Here is a 26,784-nt window from a genome sequence, read left to right as displayed (position 1 = left end):
GCAGTTATGGCTATTTGTCTAACCAACATTCACAACCTTGATTTTCTTCTGGGGGACAATACGTCAGGCTAAGATGGTCTGTTCCCCAGATTTGCTTGCACTAAGGGTAGCCATGTGACACAAATTTGACCAAGAAGATGTAAGAAAGAAGGCTCTGAGAAAGTCTGCAATCAAGATAGGAACATATTCCCTTCCTCTTTCCTGGGAATAGCTTCTGGAAGGAGGAGAGCCATCTTATCACCATGGAGACAAAAGTCAGACAACAAAGGATGAAAGTCAAAAAGAGCCTGGTTCTCAGTGGCAGAGCTGAGATGCTGCACCTCCCAAAATGTTTGGATTCCTAAACTCGCACTTCATGTCAGGTGTGACTTCTGTGAGCTTAAACTGCTGTAATTCACAGGCAGAGATATCCACAGGCAAAAATACTCCAACAAATACCAGATATAATTTATCCTCCCCTCTGTGTCCTCAGAAGCTGCTTCTCTTTCCACTGACTGTGATGCTCCACATAACTGTCCAATAACAGGGTTATGTAATCAGCACTGACCTCATCGCCAGTTCCCACTTGTCAAGAGGATTCCTCACACTAAAAGGCCAACAAGCTTAAGAGCAAGCAGCCATCAGAAAAATCATCAGAAACAACAGGCCACGTCATCCTAACAAGCCACATAGGGCCCTCCTCTGGACCACGACACTCTCAGGTTAGGGATACAAAAGGGAATGATGACCAAAAAGAGAGCAGTACTACATCAATGATCAAGAAATGGAGGCTCTAACCCAAGAGAGCCTTCAAAACCTGTTTTGTCTTGGAGTTCCTGTCGTAGCTCATCGGTAACGAATCCGACTAGTACCCATGAGGATTCGGGTTCCATCCCATGCCTCAATCAGCGTGTTAAGGATCCAATGTTGCTGTGAGCTGTGGTACAGGTCACAGACTCGGCTCAGATCCTGCATTGCTGTGGCTGTGGCTGTGGTGTAGGCCTGCAGCTAGAGTTCTGATTCGACCCCTAGCCCTGGAACCTTTGTATGCCACGGGCCAGGCACCTGTATGTCTCAAGAAAGAAGGAAAGGGGATATTTAGAGGTCTGGCTAAATTAAACATCAGAAATGAAACATCTCTGAAAAACACCAAACAAGACCAAGAGAGCACCTCTTAAGGGCTTGAGAGTTTTCCCGGTTCAGAGGTCCCTTTTCTATGCTTCTCCAGGGCCTCAGCAATGCACATCCTGTGGAACTCAAAATTCTACAGTCATTTCTCTCTTAATTGTTGATTTCTCTTGATAGAACACCTAGCATTCAGGAAAGCTAGCATGCAACAAGAACTGACAAATGCTGAATGAAGAAATCGGCAAAACAACACACAGATTCCTTTTCCAAAAGACTTTATGAAAAGCATGCAATCCCAAAAAATAAAATCTGGGATCATGATTTTTCTAGAAATATGAGTTGTTCAATTGACCCAACATGACATATTTAATTCAAATGTCTACAGAAAGAAAGAAAAAGGACTACACTTAGGAAGTAGCTATTTTAGGCAACTGATGTGTTAGGGACTATATATCCAGTATTTCATTAATTTCCCAAGCCCCACCCCCAGTTAGAACCAGGGTCTCCTCCCTACATTTTTTTTCTTTTAGGGCTACACCTGTGGCATATGGAAGTTCCCAGGCTAGGGGTTGAATAGGAACTGCAGCTGCCAGCCTATGCCACAGCCACAGCAACAGGGGATCCAAGCCACATCTACAACCCACACCACAGCTCACAGCAACCCTGGACCCTTAACCCACTGAGCAAGGCCAGGGATCGAACCCATGTCCTCAAGGATACCAGTCAGGTTTATTATCACTGAACTACAACGGGAACTTCAGGTCTCCCCTTTTAGATGAGGACAAGTTTAGAGGGAGCTAGAGAGCTCACCTGAGGTCACATACCCCCTAAAAGGCAGAGGTGATATTCAAACCCAGAAATGTCCAGTCTTGCTTTCCTGCTATATTATGCTGCTTCCTCATCTTGGTCTTTACTAAGATGTTATTTATAAACTGTACACATTAGCTGATATAACATTCACGAGAACCTTTAGTTTATGGCCTCAAAATTGTATATCCAGGGTAAGGGTCTACTGCAACCTCAAGCACAATTACTGTTTGTCCATGTCAGAAACCAGCCATGGTTGGTATGACATAGGCAGTGACCTTCTCTAGCTCACCTGATAGCTGTAAGGAACTACAAAGGTTCTGCACATCTACAGCACATTTGGTTGTTGTTGTTGTTGTTGTTGTTGTTTTTAAGCCTCCAGGTACTTATAGAACCTAGAAATGATGCAAAATAAACCTATGAGAGTATGGCTTCACCTTCTCTCTGAAACCAAGATCCACCTCCAACACTACCCCCACTCATGTATAGTAAACACATGCACATACAGCTTACACATGTGTGCAAGAATATGTGGCACCAAGACCTTGCAGATGTTGGTAGGTAGGCTTACAATATAATCCACTGCTTCTATGCACACAAGATATCAGATCTACTGAAGCAGTTTAAAATATTGGACTGGTGGAGTTCCTGCTGTGGTGCAGTTCCTGCTGTGGTGCAAAAGGATCTGGCATTGCCACAGCTGTGGTACAGGTCACAGCTGCTGCTCAGATTCATTCTCCTGCCCAGGAACTTCCACATGTCACACGTGCAGCCAAAAAAACAATAATAAAATAAAATAATGGCCTAATTTGAACCAAAAGGGGAAAAAATCCACTGTCAAAAGGAAAAAAAAATGGATGCATTTTGCAATAGACTCCTGACACTTTTCATGGAATAAATAATGGACTCCTAACACTTTTCATGGAATCATCTTTGAGGCTGATGAAAATTTAGTAGAAATATTTATCTAGTAAACATCTTAATGAAATAAACTGTGATGACTCCAAAGAACCTATTTAACAACTTCATAAATTCTCGTGGAGAAGAAACAGAATCACCACCCCCGAAACATTTGGCAATTATTTTTTCACAATATGTGCACCGTCTGTGATGAACATGCATAGATGGAAAAGTTAACTGCAGTGTATTAGCCTAATCACGAGCCTCTTTGCTCTGCCATTTCAGGTTAACCTTTCCAGCACTTTTTAAACAATACAGAGTATTTAACAAGTCACTATTTCTATCACGACATCTATCTAATATCCATTTAAAAAAAAAAAAAAAACCTGAAAAAAGTGTTAGAAGATAAACTTACTTCAGGATAGTTCTTCTGTGACAAAACATTTTCCACTTTTTCCTTCCCTTTTTATTAGTTATCTATTACTTTCTTTTTTTTTCTTTTTTTTTCCTTTTTACAGCTGCACCTGCAGCATATGGAAGTTTCCAGGGCCAGGATTCAAATCAGAGCTGCAGCTGAGTCCTATAGCTACAGTGATGGAACATGGATCAGCTTGTGGCAACAGCAGATCTTTAACCACTGACCAAGGCCAGAGATTGAACCCCCATCCTCAGGGACACTATGTCAGGTTCTTAACCTGCTGAGCCATAACAGAAACTCCAAGTTATCTATTATTTTCAATGTTCTATATACAGATCCCTGTGGGGAAAAATCATGACTTAGTATAAGGATGTAGGGTCTCTTTATAGATAGTGGATGGATTACCTTTTTTTTTGCTCATGCCTATGACATGAAGTTCCAGAGCCAGGGATAGAACCTGCATCACATCAGTGGCCTGAGCCACTGCAGTAACAACACCTGATCCTTAACCTGGTGGGCCACAAAAGATCTCTTGAATGGATTATCTTTAAGAAGACACACATTCTTTTTTTCTTTTTAGAGCTGTACCCATGGTATATGGAAGTTCCCAGGCTAGAGGCTGAAACAGAGCTGCAGCTGCCAGCCTACACCACAGCCATAGCAATGCCAGATCTGAGCCACATCTTCGACCTTTGCCACAGCTTGCAGCAATGCTGGATCATCAACCCACTCAGCGAGGCCAGGGATGGAACCCATATCTTTATGGATACTAATCTGGTTCTTAACCCACTCAGCCACAATGGGAAATCCCAAACATACTCTTTTTTAAGCTAACCCATTACAATACTTTTCCATGATATAGAAAAAAAGTCTATTCTCAATTAAATATCACTATTGCACACACAGTTTTTTCTCCTCAAGGATTATTTGTCAAAGTGTTCAATCCTCACCAAAGGCTAAACATTTTAAAAGACAGGCTTTATTAAGAATGGGATGAAGATACTCTTACAAAGACAGTATCTGATAATACTTAAAGTAGACCTCTGTATACAACTTCTTGTTAATCTCTTGCCCAAAACTCTAAGCTTTCTAGCAAATTAGGACTCCTTCATGAATGCTTACCTTGCTCAAAGTACACTCAGAAAAATAGGCCAAAATCATTCATATTCCTCCTTGTATTTGACCCCACAATCAGATAGACACTGCCCCATTTACAGGGGAAAAAATAAAAATCAAGGTCCACATTAAATTAACCACCATAGTAAGTTCTACAGCTAGAACAAAAAACAGGCTTAAATGTTAAAACATCTTTTTTTCTTTTCTTTTTCTTTTTCTTTTTTTGGGCCCCCATGGCATTTGGAGGTTCCCAAGCTAGGGGTTGAATCGGAGCTGTAGCCACCAGCCTACACCACAGCCACAGCAACGCTTGATCCTTAACCCACAAGCGAGGACAGGATCAAACCCACAACCTCATGGGTCATTTCTGCTGTGCCACAGGGGAACTCCTAAAATATCTTTTTTCTTAGGCATCAGTTCTCTTTCCTTATTTCTTTTTCTGCATCTTAAAGTAATTCATAACAACTAAGGCTCAAAAATTTAGACAAAAATCTACAACAAAGTTTGAGAAGTTCTCTTTATCAGATTTCTGATGATACTGGCCACAATACTGGTGCACACCCTACATATAAAGCCTAGCCATGAAAGAGAATTCTTATTAGTCTTTAACAGAAAAATAAGCAAGATGATTAAATATAGATCAAAGAAAGTTCTGCCATGAAAAGGCCAATTTTTTATAACTCATGGAAAAAAAAGTATCAATAAACAAAAAGCAATCTGGTGTTTCTCATTCTGGCCTATAATAGTTAGCTGTTCATGATCAGATTAAGAGCAAGCTCTTTTGATGCCTTTTTTGTGCTTCTTGGTTATTCTCCAATATTTTTAGCATGATCATGTATTATTTTTATAAGCTCCAAAGTTATTTTTTTAAATCTTAGATCCTACTAAGATATATTCTCCTTTTTAGCCACAGAAATCACTACTGTTAGATAAAAGATGCATGTCAATATATTTGGAAAACATTAATAATTAAATTTATACCTTTAAAATGACTTCTTATATTGGCACCTATGGATTCTAGCACAAAGATGTATTAAATGCTTTTTTTGGGGGTGGCACCCCCTCGGCACGTGGAAGTTCCCAGAGCCAGGGATCGAACCGGAACCACAGCAGCAACCTGAGCCACTGCAGGGACGATGCCAGATCCTTAACCTGCTATGCCACAAAGGAACTCCGGTATTAAATGTTTTGAGATGATTTTCTGGAGTTCCCGTCATGGCCCAGTGGTTAACAAACCTGACTAGCAGCCATGAGGACACGGGTTCGATTCCTGGCCTTGCTCAGTGGGTTAAGGATTTGGTGTTGCCGCAAGGTGTAGTGTAGGTTGCAGATGTGGCTCAGATCCCATGTTGCTGTGGCTCTGGCGTAGGCCGGCAGCTACAGCTCCAATTCAACCCCTAGCCTGTGAACCTCCGTATGCTGCAGTTGCGGCCCCAAAAAGACAAAAGACAAAAAAAGAGAGAGAGATTATTTTCTACCTCAAAATAAGCTAACCAATGAACTGATAAATATGTTTTATATTCATCTGAATCTGCTGCAGAAATTTAGAAAATTACCTGTTTCTTTTTCCAACCATTCTCCTTCATCTGTGCTACTTATTACTCTTTGCCAATTCTTAAAATGCATGTGAATGACCCCATTGTATGTCAACTCTTTCCCTGACAGCTGTATCAGGACTATAAAAATAAGTATCTACATGTATATATACATATATATTATACAAACATCAACAGATACACATATTACAGACACAAACATATTTTATATATATAAAATATACATTAAATACATATCATCTGTACTGTTTAGAGATTTCCACAAGGGAAGCCTGTCAACCCAGTTTCATATTTTAGCTACCTTAGCCAACCTAAGCCACTGGTTTGACTGAGCTAACAAAAGTTTTGGTTTCTTTTTTCCCAGTTAAGTGACCAAATGTTTATCCAAATTAATAAAGAGCACTGTAGACAAGAAACCCTATTCCTGTTATTATATTGGTCACCCCTCTCTTCCCCAGAGACTAGTATCCTAAAATCACCATGAGTTGATTCAAAAAGCATTTCCTCTGTACTTTGTATTTCTCATTACTATGAAGGGAGAAGATTACAGAGTGGGGTAGTTGACAAGTTCTAAATACAACTGAAGGTATAACACTTCTCTTTATATCTTCCTAGATAAGCTAATAATTTCTAAATTCTTTTCAACAGAAGCAGAATGGAAAGTCTTCTACGGTTTCAGATTTTCAGCCAAAGTCTTGATGCTAAAGGCAGTATGTGGTAAGTTCCCATCACAGGACCACAGGCCTGGCGACACATGGTCAAACAAGTCCAGAGGTCACCCCCCAGAGTCTGTGAACAATAACCTGCATTGCAGAAGACACTTCTGCAAAGAGAATTCTCAGGGGCAGACAGTGATTCCCTTTCCTTCCCTTGCAGATCAAGCACTCCAAAAGAGCCTCCTATCTTGGGGCTATCTGCCATGAGAGAGGCTACTATTCTATGCTCTGGCTGGATGTTGCCTCAGTGCAGAAACTCAGCCTGCTCAGTGGAGCATGTGTGCAGACTGAGCCCTCAAGGCCAGTGGATCAGCATCTGCATTCGTAGAACAAGGCAAAAGAGCCTCAGCTAAAGTGGAAATGGGCTACACTTCCGAGTCTGATGGCGCTAACATGTAAGTTTTCCTGTGGACCAAGTGAATCTTTTTTTTTTTTTTTTTTGTCTTTTTGTCTTTTTTTTGTCTTTTTGTTGTTGTTGTTGCTATCTCTTGGGCCGCTCCCTCGGCATATGGAGGTTCCCAGGCTAGGGGCTGAATCGGAGCTGTAGCCACCAGCCTACGCCAGAGCCACAGCAACGCGGGATCTGAGCCGCGTCTGCAACCTACACCACAGCTCACGGCAATGCCGGATCGTTAACCCACTGAGCAAGGGCAGGGACCGAACCCGCGACCTCATGGTTCCTAGTCGGATTCGTTAACCACTGCGCCACGACGGGAACTCCCCCAAGTGAATCTTATAAAGGATAATGGGGTTTGAATTCAGATGCTGTTAGGTCTCCACCCAAGTGGGATGTCTTGACAGGGGGACACTCCACTAATATAACTGGAGGTCAGGAGCTGCAGGGCATAAGTGGCCACCAAGGAGTTACACTGCCCACACCCAAAAATGGCATGGTGTTGATGGACCCTCCAGAGGACCTCCCAAGAACCCGTTAGGGTACACTGAGAAAGAGCTGGCCATGAAAACAGCATCAGCTAATTGCAGCTGCCCTGGTCCCTCTTCTGCCCCTGCTGACTGTGGCAGAGCCAGAGACAGTGGGAAAGAGAGCACAAAGAGAAGAAAGGATCCTTCTTTCTTGGGGATGATAACCACCAAGTTAGGGTTCACTACACGGGAAAACGGAAGTTTTATTTACATTGTATTACCCGTTCTAATATTTCCTTTTCTTTTGTCTTTTTGTCTTTCTAGGGCCACACATGCACCTGGCATATGGAGGTTCCCAAGCTAGGAGTCAATCAGAGCTGTAGCTGCTGGCCTACACCAGAGTCACAGCAACATGGGATCCGAGCCACGTCTGTGACCCACACCGTAGCTCATGGCAACGCTGGATCCTTAACCCCCTGAGCGAGGACAGGGATTGAACTCACATCCTCATAGATCCTAGTCGGGTTCATTGACTGCTGAGCCATGACTGGAACTCCCTGTTCTGATTTTTCAAAGTTAGTTTTTCCAATACCTTTAAAAGAAGAATAAAGCTATGTTCTGTTTGTGTCTTACTAAGCATGACGCATTCAACAAACCAATTATACTGATAAGTATCCAACCTATACAAGATTATTTTTCATAAAGTTAAATCAGAAAGAAAACTAAGACATAGAAAATCAAAATGTAAATTAATATACCTCTTAAGACTTTAACTCCAGAATACAACCACATTAACAACTTGAAATGCAAATGGAGTAAACATTCCATTCAAATGGCAAAAATCATCAGAATGGATAAAATCATAATAATGATAGGAATAAGTTAAAAGGCAGAATCAACTATGCATTCCCTACAAAGAAATGCTATTTATTTATTTAGGCCCTACCCATAGCATGCGGAAGTTCCCTGGCCAAGGATAGAACCCGTGCCACAGCAGCGACAAATGCTGGATCCTTAACCAGCTGAGCCACCGGGGAACTCCAGAAATATGCTTCAAACAGAAATATACAAATAGGTTGGGGAAAAAAAATTATACCATGTATGCAAGCAGCTGATCAGGCTATATTAATACAAGACAAACAGACTTCAACATAAGGTGTATTACTATAGACAAAAACTAATACTTCATGAGATAAAAGAATAAATCTGAAAGAATACTACAAGCCTAAGCCTTTCTTTCACTTAAGAGATAAGGAAACTAAGACCAATGACTCATTCAAGGACAGTCAGTCAGCTAAGAGAAGGGCTAGCTACAAGTCACTTCTCCCAATTCCTTTTTCAGAGCCTTTTTCGCAGAACCCGTGCCCTATTCTGAGCTCATTCAACACAAAAGCAACCAGCCTACTTGGTCAAAACCATCAACTCTGTAGCTACTCAGACGCTTCTTGGACACGGAGCCTGAACAGGGGTCTGGCTCCAGATTCAAGCACTGCAACTTGCTAGTTGTATAGCCCTGAACAAATTGCTTACATGGGCCTCTGTTTCCTTATCTACAGAGTAGGAATACAGTCACATCTTTCACAGGATTGATGTGAAAAATGACAATGAGGGAGTTCCCACTGTGGCACAACAGCATCCACAGTGTCTCTGCAGCACCAGGACGCACCTTGGATCCCCAGCCCAGCTCAGTGGGTTAAAGGATCCAGCATTCCCGCAGCTGCAGTGTAGGTTGCGGCTACGGCTCGGATCTGATCCCTGGCCTGAGAACCTCCATATACCACAGGGCAGCCAAAAAAGAAAAAAAAAAAAAAAAAAAAAAAAAAATGACAATGAGAAAGAGAAGGTCAGTAACCAGCCCAAAGTTAACTCAGCTAGTCAGTGACAAAGCTAGGACCCCAAAATACACATTTACAACAATTTTGTTCAGCTGCCTTCCACATGAATTATGCCCAACCTGAAGTACCTGGGAATGCCCGACCTTTATTAAATTCCAGTTTCCTTCCCAACACACTGATGCTATCCACAATTTAAGTCTAGGAAGGTGGAGTTCCTGTTATGGAGCAGCGGAAACAAGTCCGACTAGCAACCATGAGGACTCAGGTTCAATCCCTGGCCTCGCTCAGTGAGTTAAGAATTTGGTGTTGTCGTGAGCTGTGGTGTAGGCTGTGGACCCAGCTTGCATCCTGAGTTGCTCTGGCTGTGGCATAGGCCTGCAGCTGTAGCTCTGACTCAAGCCCTAGCCTGGGAACTTCTATATGCTGTGGGTATGGCCCTGAAAAAAAAAAGTCTGGGAAGGTATTTTCTGTGTGGGATCCTCAGCTATAAAATATATCCTTTTCAATCTAGATAAAATGAGTTTTGGATAATCACTTTTTCTACTGTCATATTAGCTTTGCCTGCATCTGTAAGGACATACATTCCTTAAGTGAGAAAAGCAGATAAAGTAAAAATTTCAATGATAATTTAATTCATATCACTTTTCCACTATAACATAAGTCCTGCAATGGACACATTTTATCACATTCCTTCAAAAGAAAAAAGTTTAAACATATCATTTTGTTCAAAGAAGAAAGAGACATTCCTCCAGATGTTGTGGTTGAAATGACCACAGAGTCATGCCTCAAGACTGTCAGCCAAACCTTCAGTTTGGTGAAAGATTCTTCAAAAAAGGAACTCTTTCTCATGAGTATGTCTGTGCTGTATAGGGCCAATCCCTGTGTAAAAGGTTCAAGTATCCTGACACCTGTCTGGATTACTTTTATTACATAACTGAGGATGTTATAGGAACAAACATTTACAATCACACTGGGCATTACGCTTTCAGAGTCTAGGCAACTCTCCTAAACTCTCTTATAGTCAAGGTTATAGTCAAGGTCAACATATTTTCAACCCAGCAAAGTGGGTGTCAGGAAGGTAAACAGATGCCCACAGAGCCGCCTCACAAACCGCATGAAATTTAAGAGTAAGACAAAACTTGATAATTAATGTTAAAAAATGCATCGCTTAGCTACCAATTTTAGAAACAGCAGAATGCATACAAATCCAAAATAGGACATACAAAACCATGAAAGAAGAAAGAGAAGTAGAAAAACAGTATGTGGTCAATGTTCTCATCTTACATATTCATTTTAGGAGGTGTTTAGGAGCCTACTATGTATCTGATTTTAAAACTGAGAGTAAGTCAGGATCACTTGAAATCATCAAAGGGCTCAAAATCGGTTTATTCAAATTCAAATGAATTCATGGGGTTACTGAAATTTCATGCCACATAAAGAAGGCAGGATGTAGGAGTTCCCACTGTGGCAAAATGGGATTGGCAGTGAGAGCCAAATTGTCTTGGGAGCGCGGGGGGTAGGTTCGGTTCCCAGCCCAGCCCAGTGGATTAAGGATCTGGCATTGGCTCAGCTGTGACTCAGGTCATAACTGCAACTCAGATCTGATCCCTGGCCGGGGAACTCCATATGCCTCAGGGCGGTCAGAGAAAAAAAAAGGAAGTCAGGACATCATACTACCTTGATCTCATTTCATGTTGTAGTTAATGTCAGATTCTGGATAGAGTATTTTAAACAAAATATATCATACCAAAACCATCAAATTTCTGCATGATTTAAAAAAACCAGCACAATGTATGGAAAAGCACCAAATCCAGCAAAATACTACACTGCATGTAATGAAAGTCTATACAATTTATTCTCTACAAAAGAATGTTAGAAAAGCACCGACAACTTAAAGAGAAATTTAAATAGTTCCTGAATTAAAGGTTAAGATAGAAGGTAAAAGTTAAGAAAGAAGAACCACAACCACTTTTATTTTAAGAAAAACTTACCCCAGGACTGAGATTGATAGCGTAGAAATTCAATAAGTACACATTGCCTATCAAATTATAGGTTAAGCAATGATTCAAGAGCCTAATTATGGAAAATTTAACATGAAATGTTTCAACCCTAAGATATCCTTAAAGAAGGATATGAAATTCACAGAGGAAAAACAGATAGATAGATAGATAGATAGATAGATAGATAGATAGATAGATAGATAGATATACAGATTAAAGGAGATACATGATTTATCTAATCCTTTCCCATAAATAAACTGACTTACAAAAGTTCAGGGAAAGCAAACACCCTTTAAACTAAGCCAACTGGAAACAAAAATCACCTTTTCAAATGAAGAATTATATGTTCAAAGTATCAAAATTATTATCTTGAAATGATCAAAGAGCAGATGTGTTTTTTATCCTTAGTCTAATTTGACCATTCTGTTTTCCTAAATATCATCAGGTTCATTCTTTAAATAATTTTTTTTTGTCCTTGAAATAATTTATTTAAAAGACTATATGCTAAATATCATGCAGTCGAACAAGGAAACACAAAGAGGCACCTTCGGCCTAAGGAAGCTTCCTGTGTGTGTGTGTGTGTGTGTGTGTGTGTGTGTGTGTGTGTGTGTGTGTGTGTGTGTGTATCCAGGGCTGTGTCAAGAGTGCTACGGAGACAACATTCATAAAAAAAGAAACAGCAGAAATATCATTTGGGTCTGTAATGCTTTTACTTGTTTTGCTTTCTCTATCAGTAGGGCTGCTTTCAGCTGCATGTAAAGGAAACCCCACTGTATTGCTTTGCTGAGGCTGCCAAAACAACAAAATACCAGATGAGGTGGCTTAAACAACAGAAATTTGTTTTTCTCCAGTTCTGGAGGCTGGAAGTCCAAGATTGAGGGTTGTCTTCTGGGAACTCTCCGTGGCCTAAAGACAGCCACCTCCTCACTGTGTCCTCACACGGCCTCCCTCTGTAGGCAGACACCCCCCCCCGCGGCCCCGCCTTCTCTCCTGTGTCCTAATAGCTCTTCTTATAAGGACACCAGTCCGATTGGATTCAGTCTAACGGCTTCATTTTAACCTTATTTATCTCTTTCAAGGCCTCATCTCCAAATACAGTCACATTCTGAGGGACGGAGGGGTAGAGCTTCCACCAATAAATTTTGGACGGACACCGTTCGTGCCATAACACTCACCAAAGTGACTTTACCAAACAGCAGTTTATTTTTCTCAGTTAACAGGAAATTCATAGGGAAGTTGATGAGGGCCGGTGGAGCCCCTCAGGTAAGGCCCCCAGATGCTGGGCACCTCCATTTCCTATTCTACCAACCTCAGTGCATGGCTCTGTCATAACCACAGACACGTGTGTTGTGTGGTTGCAAGTGTCCAGGTGCCAGGAAGGAAGGGAAGCAATCAGGAAACAGCCTGAGTCTCGATAGTCAGAACTGGGTGAGCCCTCCTGGCTGCAGGGGAGGCCAAGGAGGGGAGTGTTTTCAAGTGGGCACATTGCTACCCTGAGCCAAAATCACAGCTCCATCAGAAAGGAAGGAGGGAAGATCCTGCTGTGGCTCAGCAGTAAAGAACCTGACTAGTATCTATGAGGACTCGGGTTCGATCCCTGACCTCGCTCAGTGGGTTAAGGATCTGGTGTTGCTGTGAGCTATGGTGTAGGGTGCAGATGCAACTTGGATCTGGTGTGGCTGTGGTTGTGGTATAGGCCAGCAGCTGAGGCTCCGATCCGACCCCTAGCCTGGGCACTTCCATAAGCAGCAGGTGCAGCCGTAAAAATAAAAAAGAAGAAAAAAAATATCACAGAGCCACCCAGTAAAGATTCAAAAACATCAAAGAACTGACTCCATTTTTTTACTGCGTGACTTTTATGTACCCCCATCTACACTGTGACTGGAGAGCTTACAGTTTCCAAAGTGTGTGTGTGTGTGTGTGTGTGTGTGTGTGTGTGTGGTGTGTGTGTGTGTGTCTACCTTTCTAAGGTCTTCACCTTCTGCGAGGTTGGGTAGCACTGATTTACTAGCACTTGTGTTCTTTGCATCACATGCCTTCTGCAATCGAAAGGCTGCCTTCAGGAATCTCTCTTGAGATACTCTAGACCAGAAACCTATTTAGAAGAGAAGGATACTTTCCAGGGAATTTATACCTTCCCCTCTCCAACAAAGCGCGGAGGGCCTTGGTTTGGTAAAAAGTGCAACATTTCCAGACAGTTTTTAAAATGCTGGAGTTCCCGTCGTGGCGCAGTGGTTAACAAATCCGACTAAGAACCATGAGGTTGCGGGTTCGGTCCCTGCCCTTGCTCAGTGGGTTAACGATCCGGCGTTGCCGTGAGCTGTGGTGTAGACTGCAGACGCGGCTCGGATCCCACGTTCCTGTGGCTCTGGCACAGGCTGGTGGCTATGGCTCTGATTCAACCCCTAGCCTGGGAACCTCCATGTGCCGCAGGGGCGGCCCAAGAAATAGCAAAAAGACAAAAAAAAAAAATAAAAAATAATAAAATGCCTGTGCTGCTCTGAATTGAGGAGCAGGTTCCTTTCGGCTACAGATCTTTTTAGGGCTGCATCCACAGCATATGGAAGTTCTCAGGCTAGGGGTCAATTTGGAGCTATAGCTGCTGGCCTATGCCAAGCCACAGCAATGCGGGATCCGAGCCACATTTGCAACTGACACTACAGCTCACAGCTGAGTGAGGCCAGGGATCAAACTCGCATCCTCATGGATACCAGTGGGGTTCCTTTCCACTGCGCCACAACGGGAACTCCATCAGTTGTCAATCTTGATGTTAAAAATGGTTGGTCTGCTATGCTTAGAAATGTTTATACATTCAAACTTGAGAAAATAAAAATTAACATGCAACAGAATGCTTCAGGAGAGCTTGGTTCCATCAGTCAGTTTTAGGATAGGTATTAATACCCAAACCATCTATGCTTTCAAATTTCCTCCTTTCCCTCTGGTGGCTGCCTAAGAAATCTCTGTGTGTTATTCATGACAGATGGGAGAAAAACTTTACGCAGTTACTTTGAAATTGTTTCAAAGGGAATGACAAATGGACAGAATGAGGCCAGACTGAAGATTCTCAGAGGGTCTCACAGATCCAAAAAGGCTCTAAATAAAGGGAAATAGTCTCTTTGCTTCCAAAAGGCTATCATGAAATATTTTCTCAGCAGCTGCAATCACTAAACCATAATCCGTCTACACACTGTCTCCACTCAAATTTGAATAATCATATGTCCGATCATTAATGCACCTGGCCAGCACTTTTTCAACACAAAGCTGAAAAAAATCTGCTAAATCACAAAAAGATGCCAATTGTGAAGACGAAACATCTCAAACACTGACACTGCAAGCTTGGAGAGGGGCAAGACTAAAGCCATCAAAGTCACACTTTGCTTAAGATTCAAACTGACATCCTGAATTGAGAGCTCCCTCCTGATGTGGGAACTACAAAAGATGCTCTCCCAAAAACAATATTCAGCAGAATATTTTCCTTCAATTAATTAATAGCTCTCTTGCTTTCTCTCTTTGGCACTGATACATTCACAGGTCATTTGGAAAATAAAATGCAACAAGAAAATACAAAGCATTTTGGATTACCAAGAGTCTCATGTAATAAAAAATAATCTGATCAAAAAAATTCTTTTTTCCTCTAAATTCTCAGCCAATATGGAAATAAGGAAACTTCCCTGATTCAGGGTCTAAGACACTGTATGAAAAATAAGCATAAATTGATTAAAATCAAACCCATAAAATGGAAAAAAAAAACGGTATGACAGTTTATCTACCAGGAATAAATGACAAACTATTTTCAGGGAAATTGTCTCCTCTGGTTCTGGTTTACCAATAAATTAATATATCTGAATTTCTGTTAGCAGAAATAATGAATATAGTGTTTTCAAGTTACTGACCATCTTTCCAAATTGATGGTTGTGCTACTTCTCAGTGACCAGTGTAAATAATCATGGAAGGAATTCCCTGTTGAACTAGCAGGTTAAGAACCCAGTGCTGTCACTGCTGTGGTGCAGGTTCGATCCCTGGCCAGGGAACTTCCATATGCCACAGACGCAACCAAAACAAAAACAAAAACAAAAACAGAAACAAAAAACATGGAATACTTTAACCCTCTGTAATAAGACTGCAGATAACTTCAATTTATTAAATGTGGCACCTCTTCTGCTTATTCATCAGACTGCTTTCCTAATTTGCCCCACCCTGCAGACTTGGCAACAATGGCATTTTGCTATTCATTCACTGAAGAGACACTGATTTAATCTTTAATAGGGAGATTCTTTCCTTCCCCCAAGAAAGTCATGTTGTGGCTAAAATTTGCAAACTATTCAACAGGAGGACTGAAGTTGACCATGCGAGATGAAATCAAGGGAGGCTTCACGGAGAAGATGGCAACTGCAAGAGGTCTGTGAAGGCCTATGCAATTTCCCAGTTGAAGAAGGGGACTGAGTGCAAAATCAAACATAAGCACTGTGGCCGCAGTCTTTACACTCTTTGGATTTAAATATAGCTCAGTACAGGTGATGCAAATAAAGGTATGAAAACGTCATTGCAGAGGTCCGGCCATGGATGTCCTGTATTTGGTAAACTGGGGAAATAGAATTAAGTCCTGAAAGCAAAAGTGAGCCATTAAAGCATTTTGGAGGTAATGCTACAATAAGATTGGTTGTGTGCAAATGACTTCAGCTGACTATGGACGGTGAAGCAAAGGGGCAAAAACAGAAATCTATAAAGTAGCTGTGTATGTGTCTATCTCCTGCAGCAAACTACAAACCCCTGGGCGCAGGAGCTGCAACTCACTCACTGTTATAGTACCTGATACTTATTTAATAGCTAATAGAAAAGATGAAAGATTGAATGAATGAGAGAGGGGGCAACAGGGAAACTGAATGAAAGGTTATTGGAACAACCAAGGCATGAAACATTGAGGATGGGAACTCAGGCAATATTAGCAGGAAGGGAGAGGAGAAATGGCAAGATATCAACGGTAAACTCAACCGACTGGTGACTGTTGGTTTTCCAAAGAGTGAGAACTCAAAATGAGACATAAGTTTGGGTGAAGTTGAGGCCTTCTGCTCTGGGCACACTTATTTAAAAATCACCATAAGACTTCAATGGCAAGACCTCCAGCAGAAAATGGGATATAACAGGAGCTCAGACAAGAAGTCAGGGGTATGGGAGTCATCAGTGAATAAGTGGCTGTAAAGAAGGTGGAAGTGGATGAGTTATCTTGTACAGAAAGAGTCTTTACCATGAGAAGAGTTGAGAGCAATGTAAACACCTCCAGAGAATACCATTTTAAAGGCCAGGTGGTAGAAAAGGTGCTCGAGGAGGCCTACCTCCAATATACGAAAATACTGTCTAATGGACAAACAAGGCCCAGGAATCAGGGACTTCAGGAATCTACAAGGGTAAAAGCAAAAATGAAATCATCCAGAGAGTTCCCGGGTGGCCCATTGGTTTAGGACTCCGTTGTTACTGCTGTGGCACGGGTTTGATTCCTGGCCCAGGAAATATTGCAGGCCATGGGCATGGCCAAAAAACAAACAAACAAAGATTTAATCTAGTGCAATTCCTTTGGAGTGAGGGGCTCTGACTTCCCCAGAGTCACCCACTCAGGGAATCTGCACAGCAGCAGTTGGTAACAGCTAGTGTCTTAGTTTCTTACACCATAAAAAATGCAGGGAAGAAGAGACAAACTCTGACATTCCTTCCAGTGGTATGATTTTATGATTCCAATCAAGCTGCATTGCTTGTTCATTCAGGACAAGTCCACAAACTAAACAGAGCTGTCTTCACCTTTTCAAACAACAGCACCAAGAAAGCGAGGGAATAAATGAGCCTGAAATCCCGGAGTCTTACTGCCATGCTGAACAAATGGGAAAACACAGCGTGTTCGTTTCTCCTCAGCGATGCTAATGATTCAGTTAAATTGACTTCTTTGAAGGAAAATTACTGTTAATAACCTTAATTTCCTCCTCATCTCTTTCCCCAGGTACCTGACATTTTAGATAAAATATTTTCATAAAATATTAAAAGCAAAGGAATTATATTAGGTACCCAACTCTGTGTTGACAGACTTTATGAATCCCTTCTGTCTCTCCTGTCTAAAGCCTATACTCTGTGTTCTTCAGATAAATACATAAAGTTCCCCACGCTGCTCATTTCCCAAGAAACCCAATCCATTCCAAACAAACTAAAAAAAAAAAAAAAAAAAAAAAAAAAAAAAAGATTAAAGTGTTACCCTAAGGCATCTTACAGGCATCAGCCACGTGATGTTACAGAACATGCCCAGTTTCCATCGAAATTGAATCACTGCAGCTGTAGTTTTCTTTCTTTGGCCACAAAACCAAGCCACGGGCTTTTCAGCCTGGCCTGACCTCTCATCCATGCCCACCTCTGCCCTCAAACAACAGGTGGGAAGAACATGCCGTTTGCCTGCCCAGACCCAATCACCATCCTTCTACATTTCTGCCTCCTCTCTCCTGCCCTGGTTTTCATCTGGTTCAGCCAGGGTTTGGGAGACAAGAGGAGAGGGAGGCATAGATATTTAATCCCCTGCTGTCTTCCTGCAGGGACACTGCAGGTCTTATGAGACAGTCCTTCTTGCCCCTTCACTTGGAGCAGGAAAGCTCCCCACCATTGCTAAGTGCCCCCTCAGCACCCACCCTGGCTGTGGTTGTGTTCCCTACACCTGCCCACACCTTCTAATTGGTCTCTTTATTAAGCCTTCCTCAAAGGACTCAATTTACATGTGTCATCTGCTCCCCAGCAGGCCCTGAGTCACAAGAGGTGAAAGAGTGACCAGGTGGGGGCCTCCCCTTTAGCTTTCACAGGTATTATCAAAGGAAATTGTCTGCAAATTGTAAAATGCTGTAACATTCCCGTGAGCAAAATCGCACAGACCTTCCTGAATAGGCTAAGTTTTAACGCCAAGGAAATATGACTGAACACTACCATATTTCTACAGTTCATTGTGTGCTATAAAAATAAACATGCAGAAAACATACTATCAGAATCAAATGTCACTGCCAACCTAACCAGACTTTTTCTTAAAAATGGGTATCTGGGGACCTATATTCAATATTTTGTAATAACCTATAAGGGAAAAGAGTCTGAGAAATGAACAGATATATATATATAGATATATAGATATATCTATATATATATATATCTGAAGTACTTTGCTATGCACCTGAAACTAACACAACATTGTAAATCACCTATATTTCAATTAAAAATAAAAAATAGTGCCCCAATTCGACCCCTAGCCTGGCAACTTACATATGTTGCAGATGTGGCCCTAAAAATCAAGAAAAAAAAATTTTAAAGCTTATTTCTAGGGAGTTCCCTGGTGGTCTAGTGGTTAAAGATCTGGCATTGTCACTGCTGTGCCTCAGGTCGCTGCTGTGACACGGGCTCAGCATCTGGTCGGTGAACTTACACATGCCTCAGGTGAAGCCAAAAAAAAAAAAAAAAAAGCTGATTTCTAAATGCAAAATAAAAATAAAAATGGGTACCTAGAGAAACAGACAAAAAACCAAATCCATCTCTGAAGACACACTATTTCATTTCCTGCTATTTATCCACATCAAGATTTACCATCCCTGGTAATACGATATTTTAGGGTGACTCCAAGTCTTTCAAGGGATATCATAAAATCCTAAATATCAACTCATAATTCACTTTGTATCACCGAAAATAACTATAATTATTGAAGTTATCACTTCTGAAAAAAAGTTTGGAATCAGGAGTTCCCGTCGTGGAGCAGTAGAAACGAATCCAACTAGGAGCCATGAGGTTTCAGGTTCGATCCTTGGGCTTGCTCAGTGGGTTAAGGATCTGGCGTTGCCGTGAGCTGCGGTGTAGGCCGCAGACGCGGCTTGGATCTTGCATTGCTGTGGCATAGGCTGGCAGCTACAGCTCTGATTAGACCTCTAGCCTGGAACCTCCATATGCTGCAGGTGCAGCCTTAAAAAAAAAAGTTGGGAATCAATGACCTAGATTTTCTACATTGTTCCTAATCTCTCTCTAAATGAAAATACAGTGTTGTTTTCAACTTACACAGACCTTGGTCTACATGGCATTTCTAAATATCATGGAAATTAACTGCAGGTAACAATTACATAATAAAACTCAGCAAAAGAGATTTATCTCTAAATCTTCTAATTCTTGAAGCAGAAAGCAGAAGGTAAAAGAGATCCTTAAATAATTAAGTATTTGAAAGTCTAAAGCTATAAATACACCTGGATAGAATTTTTAGCAGTGAAACTAATTTGATTTTCCCAGGTCAATATCAACCTCTGATGGCTATGCAGCAGCTCACTTTTTTGACGATATATTCAAGGGTGTTTATGATATGTCCCTGGTCTGAGAGATCTAGAGTTTCACCACTAAGCAAAGCGATCAAAACACAGATTTTCAACTCGGATTCTATAAGATGTTTCTTTATTAAAGAGGTTTTTAAATTGGCCTCTAAATTGGTAAATTTATTTGGATTAAGTATCATATTTTCAAGCACTTTAAGGACATAGACTATTTCTAAACTTATTTCCTGGTATACTGTATATAACTGAAATCTGACTAAATTAGTAAAGCAATGTAACCATGTGAGACATACTTCAATTTGAGAACATGTTCATAATTTGAGGTTCCATGAGATAGAAATTCCACGGGGACCTTCGTTAAAAGCACTGCGGCAATGCTCTCTCAAAACGTAAAATGTGGGGAGTTCCCATCATGGCTAAGCGGAAACAAATCTGACTAGAATCCACGAGGACGCAGGTTCAATCCCAGCCCTCAATCACTGAGTTAAGGAGCCAGCACTGCCTTGAGCTGTGGTGTAAGTCTCAGATGGGGCTCATCTAGTGTTACTGTGGCTGTGGCGTGGGCCAGTGGCTACAGTTCCAATTCAACTCCTGGCCTGGGAGCCTCTACATGCCGCAGGTATGGCCCTAAAATGACCAAAAAAAAAGTAAAATGTACATACCCTTTTGACCAAATAGTTCTATTTCTAGGAATTTACCTACAAGAAATTCTCACATGTGTGCCTGAAGATATAGGTATAATGATTTTCAAACTTTCAGTTTGCAACATGAAAACAGGAGAATGGTTAAACCAAATACAGTACATTCAGGAGCTCCCACTGTGGTGTGGAGGAAACAAATCCAACCAGAACCATGAGGTTTTGGGTTTGATCTCCGCGCTTGCCACGAGCTGTGGTGCAGGCTGCAGACGTGGCTCAGATCTGATGTTACTGTGGCTGTGGTGTAGGCCGGCAGCCAGAGCTCCCATTGGACTCCTAGCCTGGGAACCTCTATATGCCACAGGTGTGGCCCTAAAAAGAAAAAAAAAAAATACAGTACATCCACAGTTTATATGTGGTACTAACAAAGTTTACGTAATGTTAGAAAGAAAAATATAACCATTATACTGACATGAAAGATCACCACAATATACACTTAAGTGGCAAGCAAACAAGTTGCAAAAAAAAACCCTACACAGTATGATCCAGTTTATGCAGTAAGAAAAAGGCATGTGTGTGTATGTGTGTATGTATATATATGTAAATGCACAGAAAAAGGAGACACAAGAGGTGCTCTCAGCTGCCGCCACTGGATACACCTAGGTATGAGTAAGTGGGAAAGGGTATTTTACATTTCACTTCTGCATTTCTGCAATGTCATTTCAATTAGAACATATTAGTGCATCACATCAATCATTTAAAAAAAACAGTGAAAACAAAAAAATTAATAGAAATTTTAGATGGGGCTTTGGTGATTTATCTAAAGATAGTGCATCACGTGGAAGAAACCATCTCGAAGGGACTTCACTTTGGTTTGATCCAATGGGATTCCTCCTTTACGAGCCAAAAGGAAAAGGAGGGCTGTTAAGTAGACCGCACATTGGAACGGTGACCTGCAGAAACAGATCTACATTTTTTTTATTATTATTATTTTTTTTAATTGTTATCTCCCCAATACATTTTTTTTCTACTGTACAGCATGGCGACCCAGTTACACATACATGTACACATTCTATTTTTGCAGATTTACATTCTTTTTGTCCAGGAGAAACCCAGAAATTACCAAACAGTAGCAGGGGACATTCTGTGACTGGTTACAGTTCAGATCAGTGACAGAGCCAGAAAACCCAGGTCCCCATAAATGATGTTAACCATTTCTCCACATAGAGGTGTCTATTTTATTTAAAAAAACAAAAAAAAAACAAAAAAAAACAAAAAACTGTTTCTGGTCATGCTTGTGGTATACAGCAGTTCCCGGGCCAAGGATCAAACTTGTACCACAGCAGCGACCCAAGCCAGAGTAGCAGCAACGCCGGATCCTAGAAGGTGTGCTTATTTTAAAAGAGCACCATGAAAGAGGAAAGAAAGCCATGTCCTGCCTCCCTCAACTCTGCAGATTTGCTAACATCTTAGAAAAATGAGGGAAAGGAAAAAGAGGCAGAAATGATTCATGCATTCATTCTGCCATGAATGTCCACTGGAAAGAAACCACCTTTGGAAGAAACTTAACAGGTAGAAAAAGAAAAGCAGCATGAATAAAGAAGACACCTAGTTCACTGTGTTGTCTAACTGTAGTACACCATATCTCCAACCACTTACAGTCGACAAAAGACTCCAAGGGGCATCTCCTGGGTTACATTCGTTCCTCAAAACATGTTTTGTTTGGCTGGCATGTTTGTTTTTACTTTAATTATTTCTAAAGGAGAGTTCCCATTGTGGCTCAGTGGTTAATGAATCCGACTAGGATCCATGAGATTGCGGGTTCAATCCCTGGCCTTGTTCAGAGGGTTAAGGATCCGGCGTTGCCATGAGCTGTGGTGTAGGTCACAGACATGGCTCAGATTCCACATTGCTGTGGCTCTGGCGTAGGCCAGTGGCTACACCTCCGATTAGATCCCTAGCCTCGGAACCTCCATATGCCGCAGGAGCGGCCCTAGAAAAGGCAGAAAGAAAAAAATGTATATGTTCCTAAAGTTTTTTCACTGATATCTTACACTTAAAATCTGGATTTTGGAATTCCTGTCGTGGCTGAGTGGAAATGAGTCTGACTAGCTTCTATGAGGACACAGGTTCTATCCCTGGCCTTGCTCAGTGGGTTAAGGATCTGGCATTGCTATGAGCTGTGGTATAGGTCACAGATGCAGCTCTGATTTGGCATGGCTGTGGCTGTGGCATAGGCTGGCAGTTACATCTCTGATTCGACCCCCAGTCTAAGAACCTCCATATGCTTCGGGTGCAGCCCTTAAAAAAAAAAAAAAGACAATAAAATAAAATATGGATTTCATGCTTCTCTTGAAAATGGGGAGGGGCTGGCAACCTTGAGCCCCATGCCCGCCTGGCAGAAATCTGACAGACCTGCCCCTGAGGAAGCGCCAGAGCAGCCCACCCCAAGGGCTCTGACACCTGGGCACCCCTGTGTTGCTTACCTGGTCCTCAGAGGAATCAGAGTGGGTCAAACCTCAATGAAACCAGGAGGAACCTCACCCAGTGAAAGCTGGCCCTTTAGAAAATGAAATTAATTTTTAGGCTACCCCAGAGTAGCACTTAGTAACTTCCTTCTCTCAGACTTCTGGCCCATGGACCTGCAGAAACAAAAGCAGCTAGGATAGATGAGGGCACGTGGTTTTACCTTCAACTCCCCCATTTAATGCCATGGTCATGGCAGGGTTGCCAGAAGCTTCTCTGTCACACTTCAACCCAGTCACTTAAAATAACAGTCACAAAGCCTGTTATGGAACCAAACCTTTCTACAGCATGCACCTAAGTGGCAGGTTAACACAGCACAGGGGTTAGAAAAGCTGGAGGTCCGGCGTCAGTCTACCAGGGTTTGAATCCATCTCTAACTTGAAGTGAGTAATCTCACCTTTTCCAGCTTATCTCCTCAAATGTAAAACGGAGGTACTTATGAGTAACCTCCAGAAAAAGCTGCAGGGAGGGGGAAATGAAGAGGCACATTTTAAGGGCTCACCCAGTGTCTGTGGTTTGGTGACTGCTTTTGCCATCACTGGGCTCCCAGAAGCCCCTGGGGAAAAAGGGGTCACAGCACCTTCCCCTAAACATCACAGATCCCCAGATTATTGTTCTGGTGGATGCTTTTCTCCTTCCAGGCCTAAATGGCTTCCTGTGGTCTTTTTCCAAAGCCTGGCTGGGAGACACAGATGCCCTGGGGAGAACATCTGATCACTGAGTTCTATTTAGAAACCCCACGGTCACAGAATTTTGAGGCAGTTAGGGCTGAGTTAACGTGAGGCCCCTCTGCCTAACGGCAGTTATGGAATTAAGCAAGTCCAGAGGAAGCTGGCTTTTACAGTGGCCTGAAAAGGCGACAGGAACTTCTGTGTTAGCAGAGGGGCAGGGCAAGTGTCCCTTATTAAGAGTTTTATGAGAATTGGCTCAGCCTGCTTTGTATGGATGGGTCACTGGCATTCCCTCTATGGAGGAGCAGGGAGTGAGCAGTGATACCAGTAGTACTGAAAGGAGAAGGAACAAGAGCAGTTGAAGCAATAACACAAATATTGTTAATAATAACCAATAACACAGAAACTGGCATCATTCCTACTGCACTGCTGGGTGCGTTTGCCCTATAGGATTATTCTCCTCAAAGACGGGGCAACTGAGTGCCAAGGGGGAGGGGGATGAGAGTGGGATGGACAGGGAGTTGGGGGTTAGTAGATGCAAACTACTACATTTAGAATGGACAATGAGTTCCTACTGTACAGCACAGGGAACTGTATCTAATCTCCTGGGATAGACCATGATGGAAAATAATATTTAATACAAAGAATGTGTATATATATATATATATGTATATATATATATATGACTGAGTCATTTTGCTGTACAGCAGAAATTGGCACAACATCTAAATCAAACATACTTCAATAAAAAAATTTTAAATAAAAAAAAAAAAAAAAAAAAAAAGATGGTCAACTGAGGCTCAGTGTAGATCCGCAGGGTCACACAGCTGACACATGACTTAGTCAGGATTAAAGCTTGCATCTGCCTGATCCCACCTCCTGGAGGAAGTGGCAACTATATTTTTATTTTTTGTCTTTTTAGGGCCGCACCTTCAGCATATGGAAGTTCCCAGGCTGGGGTCGAATCAGAGCTGTAGTCACTGGCCTACACCACAGCCACAGCAATACAGGATCAGAGCCACATCGCAAACTACACCACAGCTCACGGCAACGCCAGATCCTTAACCCACTGAGTAAGGCCAGGGATCGAATCTGCATCCTTATGGATACTAGTCAGGATCATTTCCACTGAGCCACAGTGGGAACTCCAGAAAGTAAACCCTGACATTCCCACCTGGCTGTCTCCAAGACAAAGTGTCTCCAAAGCAGGCATCCTTTACCTTGAGTGGGTCACGGACAGCCCCACCTTCAATGTGGTGAATCCTACAGACCCTTCTCAGCAAACCATTTCGACTGCATAAAATTAAGCACTAAGGAAACCAATTATGTGACTAAGGAAATCAATTACATTGAAAAATATTTATCAAAATTAAAACAAAGACACACACAGTAATGTTCTTCTTTTTCAACCCATTAAATGACAAGATCATCAGTGACCCTAATACCTGCCCAAATTGTCATTTGGGAGTCAGTGAAAATAAAGTAAAATAAAATGTAAGTAAGTGAAAATGAATTACAATTCACTGGCCAGCAACACAGACCTACCCAATGCCATGGGGCAGGACCATTACAGGGTGGTCCTAAAGTGAAGAACTCCTGGGGAGGGTGACAAGCATAAACATACTGGTCTCTGATCTCTTCTCTCTAGGTGAGCTGCCTATAATTAGTTACTTTCAGTTACTTCTTCATAAGGGCTACTGCACTCAGGGAAACCAACAATCAGGGAGCCAACAACCTCCTCTAATCCTTCAGGAGGAAGAGAATGCTTTAAGCAGGAGATGGATCTTTAAGCAGTGCATTGCCTCAAGGGTGGCTCCATGGCTAGAGGAGGAATTCCCAGCCCTCAACAGACCAAAGGATCATGAAGAAGGAGTCTCCCCGTCCAGGAGATAAGATAACACTACCTCGCAGTCACATAGGTGAGACTTTCTCACCGAAGGTTTTCTAAGCAAAGAGGTGCTGATTTTTGTCCCTTTCAACTATTTTGATTCCACAAAGAAAAGGCAAGAAAAAGCAGCTGGAGTTCACGCAAAGAAAATAAAATCTCTGCTGGTCCTTCATCCTCTTGAACAGAAGGATCTCCCAGCTGAGACTTGGAAGGTAGGGCATGGCTGCTTTCATCTCCTCTATGAACTTGGGTGACACCGTCAGCCTAAGAAAAGCATCTGAAGGCATGAGCTTCCAGCCAGACTTTTGGAAAGCGGAATTTGGGGATGGTTGGTGCAATCAAGTGAAAATGGGTCTTGAGAATAAAAGTGACTTGGGGGTGATTTATTTATTTATTTTTTGGCCATCCCTCAGCGGCATATGAAGTTCCTACCCAGGCCAGGGGCCAGGGGTCAGATTCAAGCCACAGTTGTGACCTAAAACTGTAGCTGCGGCAACACCAGATCCTTAACCGACTGTGTCAGGCCCAGGGGATCAAATCCGTGTCGCAGCGTGCCCAAGACACCATTGATCCCATCTTGCCGCAGCAGGAATTCCCAGGGGTGATTTTTTAAAGCAGACAGATGTCATTCCAGAAAGGACAAACAAACTTCTCACTCATCTGCTCAGTAATGCATTTTCCCCCACCTCTCCTTCCACCCAGGGTAAAGTAAATCCATTTTCGTATGCGGTGAGCTAAAGAATTCCAGCCTGTGAATGGATAAAAGTTTATATCATCCTAAGCCAAAACTAGATAAATAACATGACACCTTCAGGAAGTATTTCTACTTTTAAAGAGTAGATTTGATCAAAAGAAAAACTATGAAACAGAACAACAAATACTAAGAAACAAAAGACCTACACAAGCTTATCCTATTTCCTGAATATGAAAGAGAAATAGACACATGCAGAATGGACAGTGCTGAGAATTAAACAGTGTCCTCACAAACTATGTTAACATTCGAACAGCAACAGCAAAACGACAGAAACTCGGCAATATGAAAGCTATATTTATTTCTTGATAGACAGGTTAAGTCTTTTTGACAGACACTAATACAGCCAAAAGTTCACATTACAAGGTGAAAAGCAACTACTTTAGAAACTTCAGTCTGGACATGAAATATCAACTGTGATCAGTAAAGCATTTCCATTAGTCCTTGACCTCATTCTGCGTATCAAACACACAAGTTCTCGGTTTTACAGTCACCATGACAGACAGCTTATTAAAAACCTGGGCTCTTGGTGCTGATAAACACAGTTTCATCCTTACAAGTGGTCAAAAATGATGAAAATTCAGTCACAATCTGTTAAATCAATTTAAGTTTCAAGGAATACTTTTACTTTCCCCAAAGTACTTGAGCTCACTTTTAAAGACATCTGTGG

The 26,784-nt window shown here is 41.9% G+C and overlaps 1 protein-coding gene across 9 annotated transcripts in view; it reads right to left on the bottom strand.

Annotated features, from left to right (window-relative positions):
- The window catches only part of PLCB4 (phospholipase C beta 4), a 486,557-nt gene that overhangs the window by 456,573 nt on the left and 3,200 nt on the right, over window positions 1-26,784 (bottom strand). Inside the window, exons 1-2 of one of the 9 annotated variants that reach the window (XM_021077458.1) lie at window positions 7,988-9,168; window positions 2,207-2,309 (exon numbers count right to left, since the gene is read on the bottom strand). The exons of the other annotated variants lie outside the window; for them this stretch is intronic. The gene's annotated coding sequence lies outside the window, so the exon portion shown is untranslated. Of the gene's footprint in view, window positions 1-2,206; window positions 2,310-7,987; window positions 9,169-26,784 lie in introns of those variants that run through there. 9 annotated transcript variants of the gene reach the window in all.

Source organism: Sus scrofa, chromosome 17 (assembly GCF_000003025.6).
Source record: "Sus scrofa isolate TJ Tabasco breed Duroc chromosome 17, Sscrofa11.1, whole genome shotgun sequence".
Classification (NCBI taxonomy): domain Eukaryota; kingdom Metazoa; phylum Chordata; class Mammalia; order Artiodactyla; family Suidae; genus Sus; species Sus scrofa.
This window is presented reverse-complemented; position numbering and strand designations above follow the sequence as displayed.